A 15,969-nucleotide genomic window follows, 5' to 3' on the forward strand; every position below is an offset into this window, starting at 1 on the left:
GCACACTGCTGGCTCATGTTCATTTTGCTGTCAACCAAAACCCCTAGATCCCTTTCTGCGGGGCTGATCTCCAGCCTCTCATCCCCCGGACTGTACGTATAGCCAGGGTTGTCCCTTCCCAGGTGTAGAATCTGGCACTTGCTCTTGTTAAACTTCATATTGCTGGTGATTGCCCAGCTCTCTAATCTGTCTAGATCTCTCTGCAAGGTCTCCCCACCCTCAAAGGAGTCAACAGCTCCACCCAATTTGGTATCATTCATGAACTTACTCAAAAACCCTTCAAGTCCTACATCCAAATTGTTAATGAAAGCAATGAAGAGGACTGGGCCTAAAATGGAGCCCTGGGGAACCCCACTAGAGACAGGCTGCTAGCCTGATATCACCCCATTTACAAGAACCCTTTGGGTCTGACCCATCAGCCAGTTGTTCACCCATGTTATTATGCTTTTATCTAACTGTATTCTGGTCATTCTGTCTAGAAGGATACTGTGAGAGACAGTATTGAAAGCTTTACTGAAATCCAGAAAGAATACATCAACTGGCTTCCTTTGGTCAACTAGCTGTTTGACCTTGTCATAAAAGGAAATTATATTTGTTAAATATGGCTTTCCCTTAGTGAACCCATGTCAGCTCTGACCAGTGACCTCATTGTCCTTCAGGTGTTTTTCAATAACTCCCACAATAATCTTCTTCATAATTTTACCAGGTACTGGAATGAGACTGACAGGCGTGTAATTGCCAAGATCTTCTTTCTTGCCCTTCTTGAAAATCGGGACATTTGCCAGCTTCCAGTCAACTGGGACATCTCCAGATTTCCAAGACCATTGAAAAATAATAGAGAGGTCCCGTGATGACATCAGCCAGCTTTGAGTACTCTGGGATGAATCCCATCAGGCCCCACAGACTTATATGCATCCAGGTGGGGCAGTAAATCCCACACAAGTTTGGGGTTATCTGGAAGTTTATCATTCCTGCAGTTACAGTCCTCCAACTTAGGGCAGCTGCAGTCCCAGAGCCCATCACTGCTGTTGAAGACAGAAGTGAAAAATGCATTAAATGTCTTCTCCTTTGTTTATATCTCTGCTTGTTAGGTGACCATCTTCATCAAGTATTGTACCAATGTTTGCTCTAGTCCTCCTTTTCCCATTAACTTACTTAAAGCCTTTTTTATTGTCCTACACACTCCTGGCCAGCTTCAACTCTAATTGAGCTTTGGCTGCCCAGATACTCTCTGCAAAGGTAAGCAGTATCCTTGTAGTCCTACCACATTGCCCAACCTTGCTTCCAGCAGCCATGTACTTTCTTTTTCCACCTAAGCTCTTGAAGATCCCTGTGCAGCCAAACCAGTTTTCTGTCCTTCCTGCTTAACTTCTGACGTTTTGGAATTGCCTGTTCCTGTGCTTTTAGGAGGTGGTGCTTAATTGCTGACCAGCACCGATGGACCCCAATGTCTTTAAGAGCAGTTTCCCAGGGGACCTTACTAACTAGTTCCCTGAGCAGTCTGAAGTCTGCTCTCCCCAAATCCAGGGTTGAAATTTTGGTGGCAGTTTTCCTATCACCAAAGAGTTTTAATTCAACTACCTCATGGTCACTATGAGCAAGGCAGCCATCTATCACCACTTTACCCTCCGGACCCTCCCTGTTTACAAACAACAGGCGTAGGAGGGCAACTTTCCTAGTCAGCTCTCTTAGTACCTGTACCAAGAAGCCATCACCAACATGCTTCAGGAGTCTCCTGGACTTGTCTCAGCTGTGTGATATTCCCAGTTTATATCTGGCAGGTTCAAGTCCACCATGAGGACAAAGGCATCTAGATCTAGAAGTACCTCAGTTTTTTTAAAGAATAGTTCATCAGTGTCATCATCATGCTTGGGTGGTCTATAGTAGACTTCCACAACAACATCTCCTTTATTTGCTTGTCCCTTGGTCTTTACTCAGAGACTCTCAACCACATTGTTGCTGACTGCTAGCTCCATATAGCCCAGTGCCTCCGTTACATACAGTGCCACCCCCTGCCCCACCTGCCCTGCCTGCCCCTTCTGAAGAGCTGGCCTGTAAACATCCATTGCAACACACCCAGCACAGGCCTCTTCCCACCAGGTTTCACTTACACCAATGACGTTGTAGCTCTGGTATTGGGCCAAGGCTTCTAGCTCCTCTTGTTTGTTTCTCACACTGCATGTGTTTGTAAAGAAACATTCCAGATGTGTTTCATTGAACCCAGCCCCTCATGGGGCAGACTAAACAGTCTCGCTAGCATGCAGTCCCTCAATTATTGGTGTGCAGTCCCATAGCTTATCACTGGCAGGCCTGTTTTGGTCCATTCCCCCCTTCAAATCTAGTTTAAAGCTCTATCAATCAGCCCTACCAACTCCTGGGCAAAAATCCTTTCCCCCCACTCTGAGAAAGGTGCTCCTCATCAGGAACCAGTAGGCCTGGTGTCATGTAGACCTTCCCATGATCAAGGAAACCAAGACCGCATCAGCAGCACCAGCCTTGGAGCCATGTATTGATCTGTTGGGTCTGCCTGTTCCTTTCAGTATTGATCCTTTCTACTGGAAGGATGGAGGAAAACACTACCTGTGCATCTGATCCTTCAACAAATTGCCCCAAAGCCCTGAAGTCCCTTTTGATCACTCTTGGACTTCTCCTTGCTATCTCATCACTGCCAATGTGAAAAAACCAAAAACACTTAATTTTTCAATCGCCTTTAACTTTTACTTGCACAGTTCCTAGCTATAACATACTGTGTCCTTTTCCCGGAAATGCTTATTTTATATATGCTCCAATTCTATTCCCTCGCTTGTGTCTTATAAGACTTGAAAACCACCCAGCTGATCTTCATAAAACAACCACTAGTACTTACATGTTGTGCCTACACTAGCAAAATTAGGAAGCTTCTGGATATGCCTAGGCCACGGTTTAGCACAGAAGACTTTAAGAGCATATGTTCCTCAGCTGGACACAAAGTCCAAGCCACCTCCTGCAGACAGGGAGAACAGCATGCTGCAGAGCTGCCCTCCTGCTGTACCAGCATGCTGCGCTGCAGCCTCAGCATCCCCATCACAGCACAGAGGGAAGGAGACACATGCCAGTCAGCTCCAAACCTTCACTGGGCACTATAAATCTTCTAACGTTCAGAGAAATGCATCTTCCCATGTCACCGCTCCTCACCTCCATCCCACTTACACCCTTTTTTTCAAATCTGTTCTCCATTTACATTATGGACAATTGCATCCCTACTCTGTGGTAAAGCCTTATTCTCCCCAACAAGTTAAAAATAAACAGATTTATGAGTAGTTTTTACAGATCAACCACCCACAAAGGTTCAAATCAAGTCTAAAAATCCGCTATGCAGACCACTCCTGAGATTATAGTTGTCACCTCACATATCATTTCAGCATACACTGTCGTTTGCTCATGTGGATTAAGAGTGGAAAGTTTTAAACACAAGTGACCTGCAGCTGGGGTGACCTGGAGCCTGGAGAGCAGTGATGCAGGAAAATACATATATCATACTTATCGTTGTTTACCCTTTGTGTGCTTGACAAGTAGGACAACTGCACATAGATAACAGGCATATGACAGACTTAGAGGTGCCCTATTGGACACGCTCGAGATCCCTGTCCTGATACAGAGAAGATCAAAGCGCAGCAGTAAACTGCAGCTGCAGGAGTCCTCGATAAACAGGCATAAAGAGCAGGGGAGGAGATTCTCCTGGACAGAGTTCCACGGTGCCTGTGTCCCCGCTTGTGTGCCTCTCCCCACATGTTGATTCAGGGATCCCCCAGTGGGAAAGGTAATGAAAATAAATACTCTGCATTTCACCCTTGGTTCTGTGGTTGTTCCTGCATCCTGCCTGTGCTGGCTCATACAGCTAGATACAAAACAATCAATGGGCATGTGAATGGTTGCTTATAGAAATCTAAGTCACATTACTTGTCCTATCCAAACAAAGGAATTGAGCATTTCTAGCTTTTTTTGTGAATTAATCCAATGTAGAAATTCAAGGGAAGCATAACATTTAAGTGGGGGAGTCTGAGAGATCAATCATCTGTAAAGTAACAGGAAACAGATGCACAGCTGGAAAAGGTCTACTGAAGAGGCAAAAGGGTGATGAATATTGTTTGAACCATTCATTATAAGGCAATAACACAAAACGCAGCACATGTGCAGGAACATTAGGACAAGCACAAAACTGCAGAAAGGAGTCTACCTCCCTGACAAGTAGCACTGGAAAAGTGAGTGAAAATGAAACGAGAAGAGCTACTATAGGAGCCTCAGCTCCACTTCCTCTGAAAATGCTTTATCATGGTGATATCACACACTGCCTCAGGACGGCTGATCAACTTCTGCCCCAGCAAAGCCCTCGCTTACTCTGAGCCCTGCCCAAGACCCATCTCAGTGCCCCAATTCTCTACTGTGCTGCTATCTTCTCCCAGTCTTCTCAAGGCTGGGGAGCCAAAGTGCAGGGGCTGAGCTGTTCTTGCCCCAGCTTCATACCTGAACTCTAACACTGTAAGCAGTCCAGGGTTAAGCAAATATTTGCTTGGGCCTCTATTGTCTACTAGATTCTAGTCAAGAATAGCCTAAATCCTTCTGCTTAAAGCTACTTTAATTCAGTAAGCTTGTAAAGTAAGCACAGACTGCACCCTTAGCCTAAGGGATGCTAACAGGCACACACTGCTTAGAATTCGTAATACTAAACCAGAACTTTCGGACCGCAGTCTCTCATTCACAAGGTTTAAAGTCCTGCAGAACCTTAAGTCTCAGTGACTTCATGCAAAACATTTTTTACTCAATGTGATTGCAAATTCTTGCCAGCATTTTGACCCTCAAGTGAAATCTTTTAGCCAGCCCTATGCAGCAGCTTGTCAAACTTCAAGCCCATGCCTAAGAGGCTCTGGTAAAGCATCTCAGATACTCTCCAGTTAGCACCAAACTGCCCAGACCCATCTGTCTGGACTCTGAGATTCTGCATCCAGCTATCAAAAGCTGATTCTAACATGGATCTTGACAGTCTCGTGCAGAATCAAGTTTACTAGAAAGTCTCATTTCACTGCCTTTTGTCTTCCAGAAGTTCACCACTTATCAACACCTTTGAGCCTCTTAAAGGCTTGCATATATTCATTACAAGGCTCTGCTTTGTCTTTACATGAGATGATTTCTGAAACTGCTAGAGAGAAATAAGAGGAAACATTGGAGTTTTTTTTTTTTTTTTTCTCTATATCCACTGTAGAGACTGACTGCACAGACTCTTATTGTGATCAATTAAGAGTCTTTATTGCAGGCTGGCTATGCTCTTTTTATACACTTTCCTCCCAAATATTTTCCTTCAAAAACCCTCCAACCCCACCTTTACAGGCCGTTGGTCCCTTTGCCTTGTTATTTGTTGATCCTTGTCTCAACGCATCTCTTGGGCTTGTGGGTACCTTATCACAGCCTCCTGGTCCCGTGGCTGGTTCTGGTCATGCTCTGTTACTTTTCTTCTCCCCTGGGCCTTGTAGCAGTCTTTGCTCTTATCTCCTCTTGTTATTTATCTATGCCTCAGGCTCCATGGTGACTCTCATCCTCCACATCTCTCTTGTCTTCCAGAACTACCTTCTTTGACTCATGTGGTCACAAGTCCTTTATCTATGTACATTGCTAATTAAACCCACTTTGTCTATATGATTATAGATCCTGCAATCCACTACAGAAGCCACTATAGCCCAGCATTGCTTGTGGCATCCTGCACAAATACAACCTTAGTTCCAGCTCCAAAAGGGGAACTATAGAGGCTATATTATCACTACCTGTCTGTTATTCACGATGTGCCCCCACCATCATTCAGACTGGTGAGATTAGCAGGTTAATATTCTACAGTCACCCTTTGAAGGAACGAAAGCAGGACACCAGGTCCAGTTTCAGAATGAAACGCATCAATTGCAGTTTGTAGTGACAGCAGAGTCTACTGAGACATGACCTACACTGGCTAGCAATGTGAGATACTGTGGCCTCAGGAAAAAATATACTTGTTAGCATGGAAAAAGGATCTTATTCATACAGGTTAATGAGCCAGACAGCAGGAACAGTTCATAACTGTCAGACAAAGAAACATTCCAGTGTCAGAGATAAAGCACATGCAATACCCCTAAACTATCTGTAAATGGAATAAGGGTAAGCCAATTTTACAGAGCTCACTCGACAGCAGAAACTCAAGAGCTAATTGCTTAATTACAGTATACGTGGTTGTCTTATTCTTTATTTATGGAAGTGTTCAGGAACTGAGATGATTTAGTTATTTATCAAATACATTGCCTAATTGCTATAAGTTATTAATGCAGGAAATAAATAATAAACTCACCCTAACAGTTACAGAAGGGAAAGGTGCTTATATATTTATAAAGTTATTTCACTCATTCTCTTATATTCTAAGCATCAAAGGTGGGTGCATCAGAGCAGACTGACCAGAGCCACCTGAAGGTCACACAGAGGATGCAGAACAGCTACAAAGTCTTCTCCACATCTCTTGATTGGCTATGACAGAAGTTTTGGTTGTTTTTTGGACAGGTCCTGGAAAAGTTTATTATTAATTATTATTATTATTGTTATTATTATTTTATTAATTATATATTAATTCTAGTGTGAACCTTGCTCCTTTCAGCACCCTTAAGTCCTCAGACTTGTTACTACTCATTTTTGTTTTCCTGCTTCAGGTATTTCTAGGGCTATAATCTGTCTTCCTGCTGCTCTGAAGAGAAGAGAAAAAGCATATGCAGCGTGCTAGAATCTCATTACCCACCTCCTGTTGTAAGGAGCATGCCACATAGCAGAAAAATGCTGCTCCCTAAGGGAAAGGCACCCAGACAGTAAGTAAGGAGCAGACCAGCAATACCTGAGCAAGTTAAGTAGATAAAACCTGGAGACTGCAATTAAATCCAACCAAGGATTCAAAGCATAAGACAGTATCATAGCAGTGCTGCAGGTCCAGGGTTGAGCTAGTTCATAGGTTGAATGGAGGACCAAGGTGCTCTGTAGACAAGTATTAGCATAGCTATAGCCAAGATGAAAACCCACACTCTACCACCACAGTTTTAACAGAGAAGGAATGCCCAGGACTCAGCTTAAATAGAGTTCCTAAACCTCCTGTTGTGGTCTTGTCCACTAGGGCTTATTAGTGTCCTCAGGGCCCTAACACTGCAGGTCTTCTGCTGATAACTCAGCTGCGCTGTAGCCATGTTGGAGTGCAGGTCTCTGGACGTGATGAAAAAAAAAAAAAGTATATTCCTTGGTGCTTTCCACTTTTATTGCTGTTAGTCATCTCCCTGGTTAGGGATCAACACTAGGTATTCTTTTAATCCTTCATCTATTGTTTTTCCCTCTGCTTTCACCTGCAAACATTACTATTCATAATTCACTCATGTTAATCATCTTAATACTGCTTTTACAAAACCTTACATTAGTGAGGCTAAGATATAAACCTATATATATGTTTTGCTTCTCCAAGTAAACATAAAATGGAATCTCTACCAACATCCATGTGCCCTGTCATTGTCTCAGTGGTAAGTATCTATTACTCTAGTGGACTAGTGCTATGTCTATAATCATCTATATTGCAATAAAGCAGGTACTTTTAGAAAGGACTTGGCATTTTTAGATTGCCTTCTTTCACTCTTTGTAGCCTGTGACATTTCATGGAAGTAACAAGGTACTGTAATCAGCATTTTTCTCTATCTTTCTGTCTTTCCTTCTTTCTGTCTTTCCTTCTTTCATGGGAAAAGGCCTTACTGTCCTTCTCTCTCTTTAAAATCACTTCCTAGCTGAGTGACACCTTTATCAAAGCTCAGGTCATTAGAGTAGATGCCATGTAATCAGGAAAGCTGGTAGAGCAAAGAATGTATTAGCAGTTCATTATAGCAATTGTAGATTCATAGAAAGTAATTAGGTATAAAGTGACCTGTTTGTATTTCATCTTGCGAAAGTAAAACTGAGCTGCCTATTCCAGCAAGTTCTTCAAGCACTGTGTTACAGCAACGCTTCTAAGGGCAGTGAGGACTGTGCCTGACTGACTCATCAGGCCATCACAACCATAAGATTTCCATTAACAAGACCTATGTTGAAATCTACATGGGAAGCATTTTTATTGTTATTTTCAAAATAAAATTACGCAGTGAGACCACTCTGCTTAACCTCAAAACACGTAATTGAACATGTTAAACTGACCACACCGCTCTGAAGAACTCAGGGTTGTTTTATATGGGGCAATCAAAGAAAGATCTGAACTTCTGTGGGAACGCAGAAGTTCCTTAATACGTGCTATGGGTTAGAAGACACTGTGTAGGAAAGTTACTGTAATATGTAGATAGTGAACAGTCACAAAGTCTATAGAATAAAAAAAAAATGAAGCTATTCTGAAGGTCTCAGGCAGAGTATGATAGATGAGTAAAATGTAATCTGCAGCGTAGCAGAAGTCTACTAGTTGTAAATAAATACTCAGTTGAAAATTACTTTAGGATGTCTCAATGCACCTACATTCCCACAAGTCTGTTTGGCCAGATGTGTTTATTTGTGTATCTTATTCTGAACCAGGAAAAGATTTCATCATTTACAATGATGGCAAATTCAAGGCATCCTGTATGTGTGGTGTATTCACTATGCCTGAAAACTACAGTCTCCCACACAGAGATGTCTGTATGGGTCTGTCATGACGTCTGTCACTCCAAAGCTCTGCAGCTGCACTGGTGTAGCTACAACTCACCTCTGAACACCCCTCTCTTACTTAACAGACCAGTGCTCATGGATACATGCACAACAACATAAGCACATAATCTGTGTGGTAAATCCTTCCATCATGTAAAACAGCTATGGTTAGCTGTGGAAGGTTGTCAAACTTTTGTTTAACATGTTAAAATTACAACTCTGAAAGATACTGCTCAACTGTGACTACCTCTAAACCTTTCTAAACTCAAACAGGCATTATTTATGGTTAAGGCAGTCTCCCCTCTTTTCTTCTTCTTCTTAGGTCTTTGGAAATTTGTGAAGTAGACAAGAGAGATAATGTAATAGCTTTGTACAGCACTATTAATTCTGAGAAAGGTAAAACAAAAGGTGTTTTTGATTGTTTACTAAGGCACACAGTAAGCATAGTGCAAAAGGTATATACATGTATTCTCTTAATGAACCATTGTTTTATAGATTAAGTTTTTAATGAACCTTGGACAGGAATAAATTCACAACCTATTCACTGACCCCAGAACAAGAATAGATGCTATGCATGAATAGTATGTGCCACATCTAGAAAACATCATTTATGTTATCAGAAAAGTGTATCGTGAAGGATGTCAAAGAAAAAAAGGAGCTAGCCGTTGGAAATCAGCCAACCACTGTACAAAAGTTGCATAACTTTTCAACATGAATAATTGTATAAAAACCTACTGAAACAGAATGATCTTTCGATTGTGTGCAGGGCTACAACAAAATTAGCTGTATGTGGGTGCCATTGTTTTGGAACCAGTTATGCAGCATGAATCACTCTGGCATTCATTAATGCTTCATTTGCAAGTAACGCCTTACTGTAATTAAAGAAAACAAACCACAAAAGTTTGTGTAGGACCTAGTATCCTGCTCTTGAAGCCCTGCTGCAATGTGAGTACAACACTGGGTTATGATACATTGGGATTGTTGTCTAGCTCCACAATGAATCAAAATGTTCTCTTACAGCACCAGTTCTGATCTCTTCTGTTTTGCCTTAAAAAAGTCCTTCAGAATCATGACCTGTCTTCTTAAACGAAATGCAGCTGTTATTTTGGAAACCAGGTTTTAATCAAATAAAGTTGATCCCACACACACCTCTGACAGGAGGAGGGAAGCTTGGTAACTGTTGATAATCGTAAAAAAAAAACAAAAAACAAAAAAAAACTACTGAGGTTCTCATTGTCACAGGGAAGAAAGGAAAACCAAACAACGTGACTGCCAAGTTCAATTTATTCAGCAGACCAAGCAATGGGTAGGTTGTGCTGAGGAAAGCTTCTCATTCACACACATGCACAAAGACAAACACATCCCCATTTACCTGCCCCATCCACCACTTTGACCAGATGGTGCAGTCAAGCTCTGGGGACCTGACACTCGTTCTGTCCGACCTGGCTCAGTGTCAGGCTCTTGGGCAGCAGCTTTGTCTGGCGTGTACCCAGACATTACCTTGCACCCTCTGCCTCCTAACAGTGTCAGACATCCCGCTAAGGATCTCTACTGCTAAGAGTTTTTGTACCCTGATGTCAGCACAGGCTGCCAGCCAGTATATTGTGATATACTTTTCCAGCAGTTTCAGGCATCGCTCTGTAAGAGGAGATTTAAAGGCAGCAGGAGGAGGTCACAGACTCATGGTATGGGAAGTCCTCACTCCAACATCTCCTGATGTGGTTCCCACTATACACTCATACATTTTGTTCCTGTTAACGTTCTCCTGTCAGTTGTCAACCCAGGGCCACTCAGTTCTTGTTGCACAGTCTTGTTTGTCATGACTTACCACTCTCAGCTCATCTTTGCATTGTGCTCAACTCTTGGTCAAGATTAGGCTATAGTACTCCTTTTACTAACTTAAAAACTCCAGGCCTTCCCACTCTCATGGTGTCAGCTGGCATGATGGGCTAGGTGAGATCCTTACACAGATTTAGTTCAAAATAAAAACTGGAATTCCTGAAATGGATCGCTAGGCATGGTCTTGCTCTTTAACAGACCGGTTTTAAAAAATATCTAAGCATATATGTTCCAGCATGAATTCTGGAAACTTGCTGCTTACCACCTTAACTCTGTCATGTCACTGAGCAATAACAAGATTTAAGACCATTGCTAATAAAATTTAAGTCACAACATCTTCCTTGGAAAGTACAGCTAGAAGTGGCAGTCAATAGTTGGTGAAGCAGTTTCTGGGCTCTTGCTTCTAGATGTTCTGGGATCTTCTTCTGGAATCATTGCCAAAGGACCTCTGGGAACACTTTTAGGAAGTGTTTTAGATGCTTGAGGGTGCCTGCTGCTGTTGGGAACAGATAGGTATAGGAGGCCTTGGTTTCTATCAAGATGTAGCAAGGCTAAAGAGCTCTGTCAGCTGTCTTTGATCAAAGGGCCCTTGGAGTTTTTGTTCCAGCTGATGATGATCAGGGAGGGTCTGGCACCCTTTCAGCCACTGCTTGGGAGAGGTCTGTATATAAGAGCTGGGCCTAAAAGGGAGGTTATAGAGTACAGTGAGCTGGTAGAAAGGTTGATGTAGGAGATCTGACAGCCTTTTCTAATAATAGTGTATACTTCATTAATGGTGGGGGTGTACTGTAGGGCACTGATCTTAGCAGACATTGGAAAAACTTCTACTGTGATGTTAGAGGCCTCAATTCAGATGGAGCTTCAGAAGGAGGATATTGGTTGGGGGCAGTGATACCTGTCTCCTCTTAATGGACAGGAAATCCTTTTAGCTGAAGGAGGCATGCATTTGTTAAGGAGTTATATTACCCTGCAAAAGAACTGCAGCATGGGGTCTAGATTCCATCTCATAATCAGAGATGGAAGAGATTGGTTGGATTCTGTGATACTATAGCTTCAAGAGTTTCTGGAGGTACATGCTAAAAGAAGAGCATGCTGAATTTGCATATTTGGATTGGAAGGGGTGGGTTTCCAGGATAGCAAAGGTTAGAAGCTGGTGACTTCTGGCACTAAGAGGAAAGTTTATGTTCTGACTGAAGTCTTACAACTACAGAATAGCTTCAGCGTCTTGCAGAACAGAGGCTGGGTGCTCTGTCAAATGAAACACTGGAGCTGGTTATGATGGAGCCACACAAGAGCAGCAGAACAAAACATCGGAAGTTAGTGGAGGGTGACTCCTCTGCTGTAGGGAACAGGCCTGTCTGCTGGCCTGTTGCCTTTATTGTTTGCAAAGGACGTGGACTTCAGACATTATGGAGAGCTTGCAAGTTTTCAAGGCTCTCAGATTATTGTACCTATGCTGATTTTTTTTTTTTATTTTTTTTAATGGGGCATCAATGATATTGCCAGAGGAAACCCGGAAAGTATCAAGTGTCACGCATATGGTTCAAAGCTGATGGTTAAGGACATAAGGTCCCATGTGATGTTTATTCAGTTCTGTTAGTCAATAACAGGGTTTTGGTTTGTATGTTTGTGGCATGGTCTCTGAGGACTAAATACTGCTTGACAGAGATAGGATCAACTGTGCCAAGTTTAAGCTGGTGGGGAAGAAGCCAACAGGATGGCCAACCTCATAAGAGCTTTTAACTAAGAATGATAGGGGAAAAAATGACAAGTGAGAAATTCTAGATCAGATTAGCAAGCAAATGGTGGTGTTAGATGTGAACAAAGGGGATCTAATCAATAAAACAGGGCTCAAGTGGTGTCAGCCCAAATACATGCATATAATGCTGTCCTGTTGACCATTGTTTGTAGGGGAAGGCATTAACCTCTTTTTAGGAAATCAGTATGATTGGGTGCCTCTCTGAAGCATCTGTACATTTAATGCATGCATCATGGGGAACAAACAGAAGCAATGAGAGTCCTGTGCCCCACTGTAGAGCTACAGTATCACCCCAGTAATGGAGACAAGGTGGGATATTTCATCAAACTGGAGTATTACAGTGAATGGATATAGGCTTTTTAAGGACAGGTTAGGAAGGGCAAGTTCTCTCTCATGTGAGAGGGTAGTGGGGACTACATGGAGTTCTGACTAGGGGCAGACAGTTTGATAAGAGCTTATGGCTCAGGATTAGTGGGTAGACCAACAATGATAATGGTGTGGTGCATGTCTGCTACAGCTTGTGTTATTAGGATGGAGTTCTAGATGAGTCTTTCAGGCACCTAGAAGCCCCATGTTTGCATGCCCTAGTCTCAATAGAAGTCTTCAGCTATCCCAATGTCCCCTGCAAGGTCAATGTTGCAGGGCACAAGCAATCCAGGAGACTTCCGTAGTGCCCTGACAAGTTTTTGTCACATAAGACTGAGGAATTGATCCCTACAACCAATGTAGAACTGGGAGGCATAGGTCAGGGCAGCCTTGTCAGCAGTTGTAATGAGATGGAGTTCAGGATCATGAAAGGAGGGAATGAGGCCAAAAGCAGGGTCATAGCTTTGGACTTCAAGAGGTCAGTCTTTGTCCTGTTCATGTGTCTACTTGGATGAATCCCGTGTGATATTCTGAAGAGAAGATACAGGAAAGGTGGTTAACTTCTTCTTTTTCTTCTTTTTTTTTTTTTTCCAAGGACAACCTCCTCCATGATACTGTCCATCTCAGCACACAGGGAATTTTACAAACGTGGCAGAGGGGTATGTATGGATGACCTAGGAGCTTCTGGCTAAACTCAAACATGAAAGGAAGCATACAAGAGGTGGAAGCATGAACAAGTAGCCCAGAAATCACAGAGCTGCTGTTGAGTGTGAAGGGTTGGGTTAGGAAAGCTCAGTTGAATCTGGTGAAAGATGTGGAGGGCAATGAGAAGGGCTTCTACAAGTACATCAGCAATAAAAGGAAAGGTAAAGAATGTGGGCTTAAGCCTAAATGGGGCTGGGAACCTGATGGAAAAAGTATTCAGTGAGTTAACATAGAAGGCATTATGAAGAGTGACTTCAAGCAAAATCTAGGTGGAGTTTAACTGTAGGTTTTGCCTGTATACACTCATATTTTAGCATGAATGACTGCTAAATAACCTGAGCACATGGTGTGATGACAGTGTGTGCTGTTTCTTAACATAACCTGTATGCACTGTTTGTAAGAGCTTGATCCCATGGGAATGTGTAAAAGCGTAACACTCTTGGCAAACTTCAGCGTACAAACTTCAGTGTACCGTCTAGAACACTGAGTATTGTATAAGTAAAAGACTGATAACTCTCTTTATCCAGAAGAATACTACTAAGATGTGAAGAGCAGTGAAGTCATTGAACCTTATCACAAAGTGCAGTTCTGCACAGAATGCTATGGGTCTATCAGAGAGGACCATCTAATGCTGTATATTTGCATGGTTTCCAGCAGTAAAAGGGATATGTAAGAGCTCTTGAGAACTCTTAACAGACTTTTTCTCTTAAACATCCTGTGCTTTTTCCCAAGTTTCAAATGAACCAGCTCCTCACACTGCAAGACAGACATGAAGGCTGAGGTCCTCAGTGCTTTTTTCACCTTGGTCTTTACTGGTAAGGCTTGCATTCAGGATTCCCAGGTCCCTGAGATGAGGGGGAATGTTGGGATAATTAGATGGTGAGGTACACTAGAAACAGCCAACTGTCAGGTTATAAGGGTTGTAATCAGCAGCACAAATAAAAGATGCAGGCCAGTCCCTTGTGGTTAATACCAGGGTCATATCATTTAAATCTTCAACAGTGACTGGCAATGTGTCAGAGTGCATACTCACTTTCTTCCAGATGATCCACAGCTGGGAACAGTGGTTAACTTCTCTGTGAGTAGAGACAGCTGACAGTCTGGAGGAACGGGCAAAGTGGAGCCTCACAAAGTTCAGCAAAGGGAAGTGCTGCCTGCTGCACCTGAGAAGTTAAAAAAACATGCACTGTTACAGGCTGGGGCCCAACTTAATAATAGCATCTATGCAGAGTTTGTTCTTGAGCACTTCTTGAATCTTGTTACAGCCTGGTGGGAAATTGTGCTGGTAAAATACCATGTTCAGTCTGATGTGACTGAAGTTCTTTCTGCAGCTGCCTGTGGTTGAATCTGCTTAAGATCAGCATGTGTAACTGCTGAGGTACCCTGGTGCCAGTTTCGGTTTGACGTACAGCACTGCTCAGTGAAATTTGGTAGACCATGAACTGCTTTAGAAGCAGCTCCTGAGGATGTTAGCCTCATTGAAGCAAACAGTGACTTGAATCTCTTGAAAAATACCAAGAAAAATAGCTGTTTGTAAACTGAGGGTATTTGCTCACTATGTATCACAGGCACGCAATTTGTTGTAACAGTGAGAGCACTGGGTTGGGAACAAGTAGCTAGTGGCAGGGGTGCTTTTAATCTGATTTAAACTAGCATTGTCAGAGATGGTGCCTGAAAGCTCTTGCTGCCCATGAGTCTGCTGGACTTCTTAGCCTTGCTCCTTGAGCGGCAGCCTACGCTGTATTTCCTGTGTAAAAGGTATGACATGGGAGGCCCGCTGGTACCTGCCAGCAGCCTGGGAGATTCTGCCTTCCCAAGGCTGAAATAAATTTTTTTTAAAAAAAATGCACATTTTGCTTTTGGCTTCAGCCATGTTGTGCCTTGCTAGCCCTCCAAGCTGCCAGGCACAGGAGGAGGCGCAGCTCTCTCCTGTGCTCCCTGGCACACCAACACCCCTTCACAGCAGCTAAAGCTGACTGACTCCTGTGGCCTCTGGAGCCAGGGCCCCTCTGCTCCTTGGAGGTGTCTCATGCTGTTACGGGGGAAGCCAAGAACAGCCCCTTTGAGCTTGCTCTGATGGTTTCATGTGCTTCCTGTCTATGCAGGCAGAAATGTAAGAAGGCAGGGGAAAAAAACCTGTGAGACGTGGGGTTAGAAATTAGAGGGCAATTGATTATGAATGGATACATAGACAACACTCATTGCTTAATATGCGCTACGTTTGTGATGTACTGTGCTTGTGCTGCGCTTGCAAGAGACAGGATGTATGTGTGAAGACAGCATGAAAGAATGCCACACTTGCAAGGCCTCAAGATAACAGGAGCCCCTGGGACCCCGAGAACCAGATCAAACCAACCTTATGGTTTGGACTGTGACCAAGGGCTCAGAGAGCATGCGCAAGGAGATGAGGTGAAAAATTCAACTCTGATGAAGATGTCTTACTTCATCCCGACGACCACCAGAGAGTACTACCCAAGTGCAGAAGGACTGATAAGATAATTAGCATATGAAGTGGGGTTAGGCAGAGCCAGGAAATGAATATGCATAGATGTGCTGCGAAACTTAATGCATATGTAATATTTTAGGGGATAAATGAGAACGCGATTGAGCATATGTTG

This window comes from Anser anser, assembly GCF_964211835.1.
Source record: "Anser anser genome assembly, chromosome: 1".
NCBI classification, from domain to species: Eukaryota; Metazoa; Chordata; class Aves; order Anseriformes; family Anatidae; genus Anser; species Anser anser.